We start from the raw sequence: 9,495 nt of genomic DNA on the forward strand, positions 1-9,495 counted from the left end.
TCAGGGGAAAAGGAAATGGAGACGCCATGCCTGCTGAAGAACAGTCACCATCTTCATCTCCATTCAGGGGAAAAGGAAATGGAGGCCGCCATGCCTGCTGAAGAACACTCACCATCTCCATTCAGGGGAAAAGGAAATGGAGGCCGCCATGCCTGCTGAGAACAGTCACCATCTCCATTCAGGGGAAAAGGAAATGGAGGCCGCCATGCCTGCTGAAGAACAGTCACCATCTCCATTCAGGGGAAAAGGAAATGGAGGCCGCCATGCCTGCTGAGAACAGTCACCATCTCCATTCAGGGGAAAAGGAAATGGAGGCCGCCATGCCTGTTGAAGAACAGTCACCATCTCCATTCAGGGGAAAAGGAAATGGAGGCCGCCATGCCTGCTGAGAACAGTCACCATCTCCATTCAGGGGAAAAGGAAATGGAGGCCGCCATGCCTGCTGAAGAACAGTCAACATCTCCATTCAGGGGAAAAGGAAATGGAGGCCGCCATGCCTGCTGAGAACGGTCACCATCTCCATTCAGGGGAAAAGGAAATGGAGGCCGCCATGCCTGCTGAGAACGGTCACCATCTCCATTCAGGGGAAAAGGAAATGGAGGCCGCCATGCCTGTTGAAGAACAGTCACCATCTCCATTCAGGGGAAAAGGAAAGAAATGGAGGCCGCCATGCCTGTTGAAGAACAGTCACCATCTCCATTCAGGGGAAAAGGAAATGGAGGCCGCCATGCCTGTTGAAGAACAGTATTCCTGGTGCTGATCAAAGAATGCATCTCCATATTACCCTGGCTTTTAGCCTTCCTAGGCAGTTCCTAGAGTTCCAAATATGCCCCCACATTGTGCTGCAAAAGAAGTCCACGTGGCACCCACTTGGGGAAGTAGGCACTCCTGCAACACAAGGAAAGATGCCTTGTATGGTATACCTATAGAAGACCCATAATTCTACAATGACATTCTTGATATGAAACATTGACTGCCTCTTGTTGGTTTCTTTTTTCTTTTTGGAAAAGAAGAAACAGTTTGACAATATGTATGTCATGACCTAAGAACCGAACACCGCACTCAAAATCCATACCGAATAAAAGACAAATGGAGGAAAAAGAACCTACTTATAACATCTCGGGTATAACTATATTCAGGGAATATAAAGGGGTGGCACTATCTGCAGATATAAAAGGGTGGGTCATGAAATCATACAATTTCCAATGACCGCTCTTGAGGGAGCCCTCCTTTTCACACATGAGTAGACTCCTTGTCCATGGAAGTTCCAGTGACCGGTCTTGAGGGAGTCTTGCAACTCACGTGGAGTATAGACTTGTTCTTGCCCATGTAATGTTCCAGTGACGGGTCTTGAGGGAGTCTTGCAACTCACGTGGAGTATAGACTTGTTCTTGCCCATGTAATGTTCCAGTGACGGGTCTTGAGGGAGTCTTGCAACTCACGTGGAGTATAGACTTGTTCTTGCCCATGGAATGTTCCAGTGACAGGTCTTGAGGGAGTCTTGCAACTCGCGTGGAGTATAGACTTGTTCTTGCCCATGGAATGTTCCAGTGACAGGTCTTGGTGGGAGTCTTGCAACTCACATGAAGTATAGACTTGTTCAAGCCCATGGAATGTTCCAGTGACAGGTCTTGGTGGGAGTCTTGCAACTCACATGAAGTATAGACTTGTTCTTGCCCATAGAATGTTCCAGTGACCGGTCTTGGTGGGAGTCTTGCAACTCATATGAAGTATAGACTTGTTCTTGCCCATGGAATGTTCCAGTGACAGGTCTTGGTGGGAGTCTTGCAACTCACATGAAGTATAGACTTGTTCAAGCCCATGGAATGTTCCAGTGACAGGTCTTGGTGGGAGTCTTGCAACTCACATGAAGTATAGACTTGTTCTTGCCCATAGAATGTTCCAGTAACCGGTCTTGGTGGGAGTCTTGCAACTCATATGAAGTATAGACTTGTTCTTGCCCATGGAATGTTCCAGTGACAGGTCTTGAGGGAGTCTTGCAACTCACATGAAGTATAGACTTGTTCTTGCCCATGGAATGTTCCAGTGACAGGTCTTGGTGGGAGTCTTGCAACTCACCTGAAGTATAGACTTGTTCTTGCCCACGGAATGTTCCAGTGACGGGTCTTGAGGGAGTCTCGCAACTCACGTGGAGTATAGACTTGTTCTTGCCCAGGGAATGTTCCAGTGACAGGTCTTGAGGGAGTCTCGCAACTCACGTGGAGTATAGACTTGTTCAAGCCCATGGAATGTTCCAGTGACAGGTCTTGGTGGGAGTCTCGCAACTCACATGAAGTATAGACTTGTTCTTGCCCATGGAATGTTCCAGTGACCGGTCTTGGTGGGAGTCTCGCAACTCACATGAAGTATAGACTTGTTCTTGCCCATGGAATGTTCCAGTGACCGGTCTTGGTGGGAGTCTTGCAACTCACATGAAGTATAGACTTGTTCAAGCCCATGGAATGTTCCAGTGACAGGTCTTGGTGGGAGTCTTGCAACTCACATGAAGTATAGACTTGTTCTTGCCCATAGAATGTTCCAGTAACCGGTCTTGGTGGGAGTCTTGCAACTCACATGAAGTATAGACTTGTTCATGCCCATGGAATGTTCCAGTGACAGGTCTTGAGGGAGTCTTGCAACTCACATGAAGTATAGACTTGTTCTTGCCCATAGAATGTTCCAGTGACCGGTCTTGGTGGGAGTCTTGCAACTCATATGAAGTATAGACTTGTTCTTGCCCCTGGAATGTTCCAGTGACAGGTCTTGAGGGAGTCTTGCAACTAACGTGGAGTATAGACTTGTTCTTGACCATGGAATGTTCCAGTTGCTGGTCTTAAGGAGGCACGCTATCTCAGACTTGAAGAACAGACCCATACTTACCCATGGAATGTTCCAAAGAAGCACTTTTGGGGTAGATCCCAGTGATGCTTGGATAAGATATCTATACCTCAACTCAGAAAATGTGCCAAATGTGTATGATAGTCATGTGGTTAGTAGTGTGGTGATGGCGACTCTGTACACATGAGATGTCTGCTGGTTCAAGGAACGATGGGAAGGTGGTGCCTCACCCACGGTTGTCATTGAGCAGCACGTTCATGCTATGACACACTTCCACCTTAAGGATGAATGACATTGCAGCCTTCCCCTCCTCATTGGTGGATGGCCTACATATTGGGTCTCTTAGAGGCATAATTCACTGATTGGTGCATGAGAAATGCATGCAGCTGTGCAGCATTTTGGGTCCCAGATAAGATTATTGTAGAGCCCAGATTTGGAGTTCCAATGAGATACTTCTCCAGAGGTTGTCAACATCTTAAGTGTCTGTCAATCAAATTCTTCCATTGACAAAATCCCACGCTTGACGTCACACATGATTTGTGATAATACGTCAAGTAAGCACCTATATCGAAAGACTGCCAGAGCTTTTGATCTATGCATGTGGGTAACGCACCAGAGTACCCACATCTCATACCTCGGAGAAAGGTTTTCAATTTTGTTGTTAACTTTGGACTGGTCTGGCATGGATAAGACCGGCATTGAGCTACAGTATCCTACACAGTTCATATGTGCTTTGTTCCAACTTGCTTCTGGGGTGAATATCCCTCATTAGGCAGCTGGGGCATTGTGTTGGGGTCCTAACACAATCCTGGCAGAGTTCATCTTTTCAACTGGGCTTTGTGAATTCAATGACTCATGAGCATTTCAAAGGCGTTATGCTATGCTTCCGGCACCGCCCATAGTTTGGCAGTGGGTCTGCGTTTGCCTTGTTTTTTAACCTGGGCGATGTCGATTTTTTGTGCATATTTTTCTGCCATTTTGTTTTTACTTCCAGGACGTTGATATTGAGAAAGTGGGGGAAAGTCTACATAAGCGGTAGCCATTCATCAGATTACCACCATGCCCTGGGAAGTCTACAATACCTCAGGAGCTACCTTCCAACATTTACAGCAATGATGTTAGAAGGGTAGGTTCCATGAAGACAGTCAAGGGTGGGACAGCTGAAGATGGGGGTCCTGGGTAGTGATGTGTGGGTAATATGTTGGTTCGGCTGCATCATTCAGTGTAAGTGGGTACCTATGCAGTGGTGTTCGACTGTTCTCCTGCAACGCATGCTGCAGTGGTGTTCGACTGTTCTCCTGCAACGCATGGCTGCCTTGAAGCTCTACCCGACTGCTTGATGTCTGTGCTCCGACTTAGAGCGGAAGCATCTACGGGAGTAAGGTCCCTCTTTCTGAGGATGACGTGCTAAGAGCTGAGGCAGACATAGATACATAGTCCTTACGGTGCCCGGGACATATCTGAAAGACCGCCTCGTCCCGCTTCCAGGGCTTTTGTCCAAGTCAAGCATAAATGAAAGACAGTCCCGTGGAGACAAAAAGGCAGTTTCCTGTGTGATCTTCAAGGGACAGAAACTAGTAGGGGCTCAAGGTTCTTACATAAAGACGTATTCCTAGTGCCCACTCCCTTCCCCGCTACAATGTCAGAGCTACGAAAAGCAATGGTGAAACGTTATTAGCAATGATGTTACATAATACAATATTTCTTGCCCGCCAATGTGTAATATCTTAAATGCACCAACTTTTATTTAACGTTTGCTTTGACAAGTTGCAACTTGCACTGACATACAATATCCAAAATCTTTAAGTTTGTACCAAATAGAGATTGTAGCGGTATTCAGTGTAGTGTGTGCCAATTGGTAGCATTACCCCAAAATATGAAGACACTTTGTGGGATGGTGACTGTTGACGCGTAATGCAGAGATTATGTTTTAGACCAAGACTGACTGCGCCCTACACAGAGTTGCCAAGACATTTTGTGAAATCCTGATCGAAGCATGCTAAAAACATATGGAAAATGGAGAGGCAGTATTTTTAAAGTTCAGTGCACTATCCTACATCAATGGTATCAAGTTGTATTTGCTAGTTTCAATTCAAAACATGAATTTATCTCCTGGGAACATTAAAATGCAAAGCTACACCTCAAATATCACCCAAATTTTAATGTTGACCTGGTTAGACGTCATCAAATGCTTTTCTTCTTGGAGGTTTCACCAGGAGGCTTATATCAGAAAATCTTATAATTTACACCCTCTCTCAAATGCCATATGGTTCTTCCTCAAAAAAATAAAGGGAATCCATATTATGGTTTAAAAAAAGGCATGATGGAAACCCCTTTACCTACTAAAATGAGCGTGGAATAGGTAATTTCATTGAACACGTTACACAAATCATGGCTCTCCCAAGAAACAGCAGCTGGAAATTCGTCTCTAGTTCAGAGCCACAGGGGATATGCATTGTGGGTATGAATATTAATTGAAATGCTTGAATTTTGTCTCAATAGCATATTGCGTTATAGAGGATCATGATTCTATATATAGCGCGATTGGCCGAATACGGATACCTCACTTGTTGCATCCTTAAGCGTGGTCTGTCTTGGGCAAACGAAGCTATTTATACAGTGATGGACTGGAAGAAAAAGAGCAACAATGCAAGCATTTCATTTAGTTTTCATATGCATATTATTATATACTTTTACTGTGCAAACCAAGCTTGGGAAAAATAGCATGCTTTATAGCTGCAAATATTTGTAGCAAGGATTTACCAATTAATCAGGTAAACATTTAGTAATAATTATCAAAGGACAATATATAGATGGGGTGTGCACAAGAAAGCCAGAATCTAGGTTACACCAGGTAGTAGTTGAAAAAGACGGGTCTTCAGCTTTCTTACTGAGGCTGTCCAGATTGCCACCCGGATAGAGTTCCAGAGGACCGGATAGTAGCATAAGGACGCTTTCCTAGTATTCTCCTCGCGACTCAGTCTAGTTTCCATTCTGGTGACATTGTGCTGCTCTGTGGCTCTGAACTGGAGAGGATCTTCCAGATGTGGCTTCGAGGTGGTGTTTTCACACCTGCGGGGCTTGTTCAAATAAATAATTTATTCTACTCTTAAAAATTGAACAGGGCCTCTTACTCATCCAAACTCCTCCTTGAATTTTATCACTACTTGCATCTGAATTTAAATCAATGAACTGTGACGAGCAAAAACACAAATGTAATTTAAATGTTCAATTAAATAAATAAGAAAAAGGAAATCATATGCTCCTGGAATTCTGTCTGATTTCATGCTATTTCTAAACTTTTTTTAAGGTGCAGTGACCAATACAAAACAATGTAAATCAAATTGATTGATTGTGCCAAGACATGGTTTTCCCTTATTTTGATGACATCAGATGAGGCTTTTTTCAGTGTCTATGGAAATCTAACCGTGAGGGCAGTAGTCCATTTCTTTTTAATAAAGACAGACATGATTTTTCTTGAGGCAATTACGGAGGATATCCTTTGTAATTTTGAGGGCAGGTGCATTTGCAGAACAAAGCACCTTCCATTTCTTTATTTTCACAAACTGAATTTTAAGAGGCGGTGCAGGTACTATTAATCGGCTCCAGGGCAGAAGCCACGGACACAAAGTGATACTATAAAAAAGAATTGTGGAAAACTGCACACCTCGTCCAAGCTGTAAATATGCAATGTTCCATTAACAGGCAGTTTTGAAAATCAAATTATTTTACGAATTGTTAGTGGCAAAAATGTGTTACTATCATGTGCCTTAAACATTTTCATGATAGAATATTGTGTTTTATTTACATTTCCAATGTGTCTTTCTTTTCTGCATTGCTTCACATTGTCTTCGTACTGTGGACCATCGAGAACATGTATTACATTTTCATTGTACAGTGGGAACTCGAACACCTAGGCTTCGATCCAGCAGTTGAGGCAATTGAGCTAAGTTTAGATTGTTAATACAACTTTGGTAAATCTGGGGAGTAAATACCACAGGGTTTAATGACAACAAATCCATTGTCTGTAAGTCGGCCATCTTTAATTGTAAAATGTTTTCAATGAAAACTAAACAAAAACCAGAAACTAGACTGTCATAGGCAAAACTAAAATCAATAAAAAAATAAAAAACTTTTGAAATCAAATAAAAAAACGAAATCAAACTATGATCAGGCATTACGGTGTGTAACGTCAGCTGAAGTCAATGTTTCAGTAAGGGGTAGTAGTAGTCTTTTCCTGTGGTCGCTACTTATTTACCCCCTTGACTTTGGTTGTACTATCTTCTCTGGCTTTACATTAAATGCCTCCACTGCAGAATCCCTGACGAGTACCGGTTTTGATTTTGAGGAAAAACAAATATTGTAAATAAAAACGTGGGTCCTGTTTTCATAGAACATGCAGGGAAAAAAACAAATAAAAATTAACTGAAAAATGTTCCTTTGATGATATATAAGATTTTCGGGTGTTTCCCCTCATATGAACGAGTAGAATGCTTGTTAGGAACCAGCTGTTTAAGGTAACAAGTTTGGTGTGTTTTCAATAAAATCATGCCTGAAAATGTACCGTCTCCTGTGTATTTTATGCTAAAATGATGGGCATGGAGATCGTTGTGTTGAAAGATGTGTCTGTTCCCTTGGCAAGTAGACGATCTTAAATATTCTAATCTTCCATGTAAGAACGTAAGAAGTCTAATCCTGTGCACGCTGCAATTCCAAGCCAGTGTCATATATGTTCTTATCGCTCGATGGATTCTGGCACTTTTCCTGATCCCCTTAAGATTCTTATGACCACACTTTGAGGTTCCAAGTTTGCTTAGGAGCTTAGGTTATGCCTCTTAGCTGGGGATTTCAAATTGTTTTCATACACAGTAGTTGTGGCTGGTGCTTGCAGGACAGATGTGATAGAGAGGTATATCCCTGTTGCAGGCACTCATTTGATTGGTCGGTTGGTGATACTGCTCTTCTGTAGACAAATCACAACTGGTAATTTCAAAAAGCAGGTACAAAAACATGAGTTCAGCCTTGTTTGTGTATTATGGCATCATGGAAGGAGACACAGGCAACAGATTCAAACTTGTGCAAATCTTTATAAAAGAAAATGTCAGGATGGAATAAGGCCTATCTTGCCCTAATCGAAGGTGAGATTTCTCTGACACAGACTTTTGCTTAGTTTGCTTTAGGTAATGTGTTCAACTTAAGAACAGTCTGTGTCCAAAAACCTATTCTTGCCCTCACACCTAATACACATAACATATATACAGGGAGGCATGGTTGCAAACATAATGTTCGGAGCAAATCTTACCTCAAGCTTAATCTTCAGTTTATTCCACCCATTTGTCAGTAAGTTCTCTTATAATGTTCAATTTAGCTTCGTCAGAGTTGGACGGAATACAGTTCCACACGTTTGGCAAGGTTGGGCAGGGTTCCCCAAGTTCAATAAAGTTTCAGGAAATAAGCCTTAGGGCTCCCCTCTTCAAAATCAATATTAAAAAATAACACAGAGATATCTTGAAGGCTTGCTGTTTAACTGGATTGTTCACAAGTCTGTATAACCCAGGGTTCCCTTCCCCAAGTCTGATGTTCACCACAATACACTTCCAAGTTGGGTTAGCAGGGTTCTCTAGTCTTGGCGCAGTTTTAGACTACACGGTCCACCAATTACAAGTCACGCAACCAAGAAACTGGCACCTGCATTTAGAAGTTCTTGTTGCAACCAATAGAGTTCTCTAGTCTAGGCACAATTTCAGATCACGGGCCCAACCATTACAGGTCATGCAACCTGGAATTATTATGCCTCCTTAAGAAGTTCAGTATTCAGCCAAACAAGTAGTTGTATCCACATCTCTTCATGAATTCAACATAGGAAAGGCTTCACCATAATTATGGCTCTTCTCACTTTGAATCATTCATTCATTCCATTTTGTATTCCATTATTGCGTCTTGGTTTTCTTTCACTTAAACACATACGTCTTTGTTACCTTCTTCAAATTCGCTGTTTAATAAAGATAACTTGTTTTCATTCATTTCATAGTTCAATAATCAGAACATTGTTGCATTCAGTACGATATTTAATAGAAATAACTTTCACTTGTTTCATTCAATTCGGTATATAAACATAGATACTTGTTCTTGTTTTCCTCATTTTACTTGTTCAATAAAGATACTTTCGGTTGTTCAAGACATTCACAGTTCATCATTTTACTTGTTCAATAAAGATACTTTCGGTTGTTCAAGACATTCACAGTTCATCAGTTGCATTGATATATCTCAATCGATGCCATGCGCCTATTCAGATACAACGTAACTTTCCTCCTTTGATTAACTTTACTTTTCTTGCCCCTTCAGTTTCATTCAGACTGCATTATCAGTGGCTCACATGTCGCAGCATGCTCAGTTAAGCTGTAATGTAAGCTTTAATGTTTTAGGACACCCCCGTTCATTTGAACCCCACTTTGCTTGTAAAGAAAATATTAAGGGAGTATTTTTTCAGAGAGCATCATATGTGCTGCTTGTGCCCTCCAAAGGATTTTGTTGATCAATGGAAAATCATAAATACACACTGGCCCAAAGCCTAACATGGTTCTGAGCAGAAAAAAACCTAGTCTGGGGAAAGAACCATATAAAATCACTTTTTTATACAAAACTCTCAAAAAATTT

The 9,495-nt window shown here is 42.1% G+C and overlaps 1 protein-coding gene across 13 annotated transcripts in view; it reads left to right on the forward strand.

Annotated features, from left to right (window-relative positions):
* The window catches only part of ARVCF (ARVCF delta catenin family member), a 2,420,581-nt gene extending 2,413,182 nt beyond the window's left edge, over nucleotides 1–7,399 (forward strand). For all 13 annotated transcript variants that reach the window (XM_069620022.1, XM_069620031.1, XM_069620027.1 and 10 more), the window contains one exon: nucleotides 22–7,399. The gene's annotated coding sequence lies outside the window, so the exon portion shown is untranslated. The remainder of the gene's footprint in view (nucleotides 1–21) is intronic.
* Nucleotides 7,400–9,495: the final 2,096 nt, after the last annotated feature.

This window comes from Ambystoma mexicanum, chromosome 10 (assembly GCF_040938575.1).
Source record: "Ambystoma mexicanum isolate Mex_15411 chromosome 10, UKY_AmexF1_1, whole genome shotgun sequence".
Lineage (NCBI taxonomy): Eukaryota > Metazoa > Chordata > Amphibia > Caudata > Ambystomatidae > Ambystoma > Ambystoma mexicanum.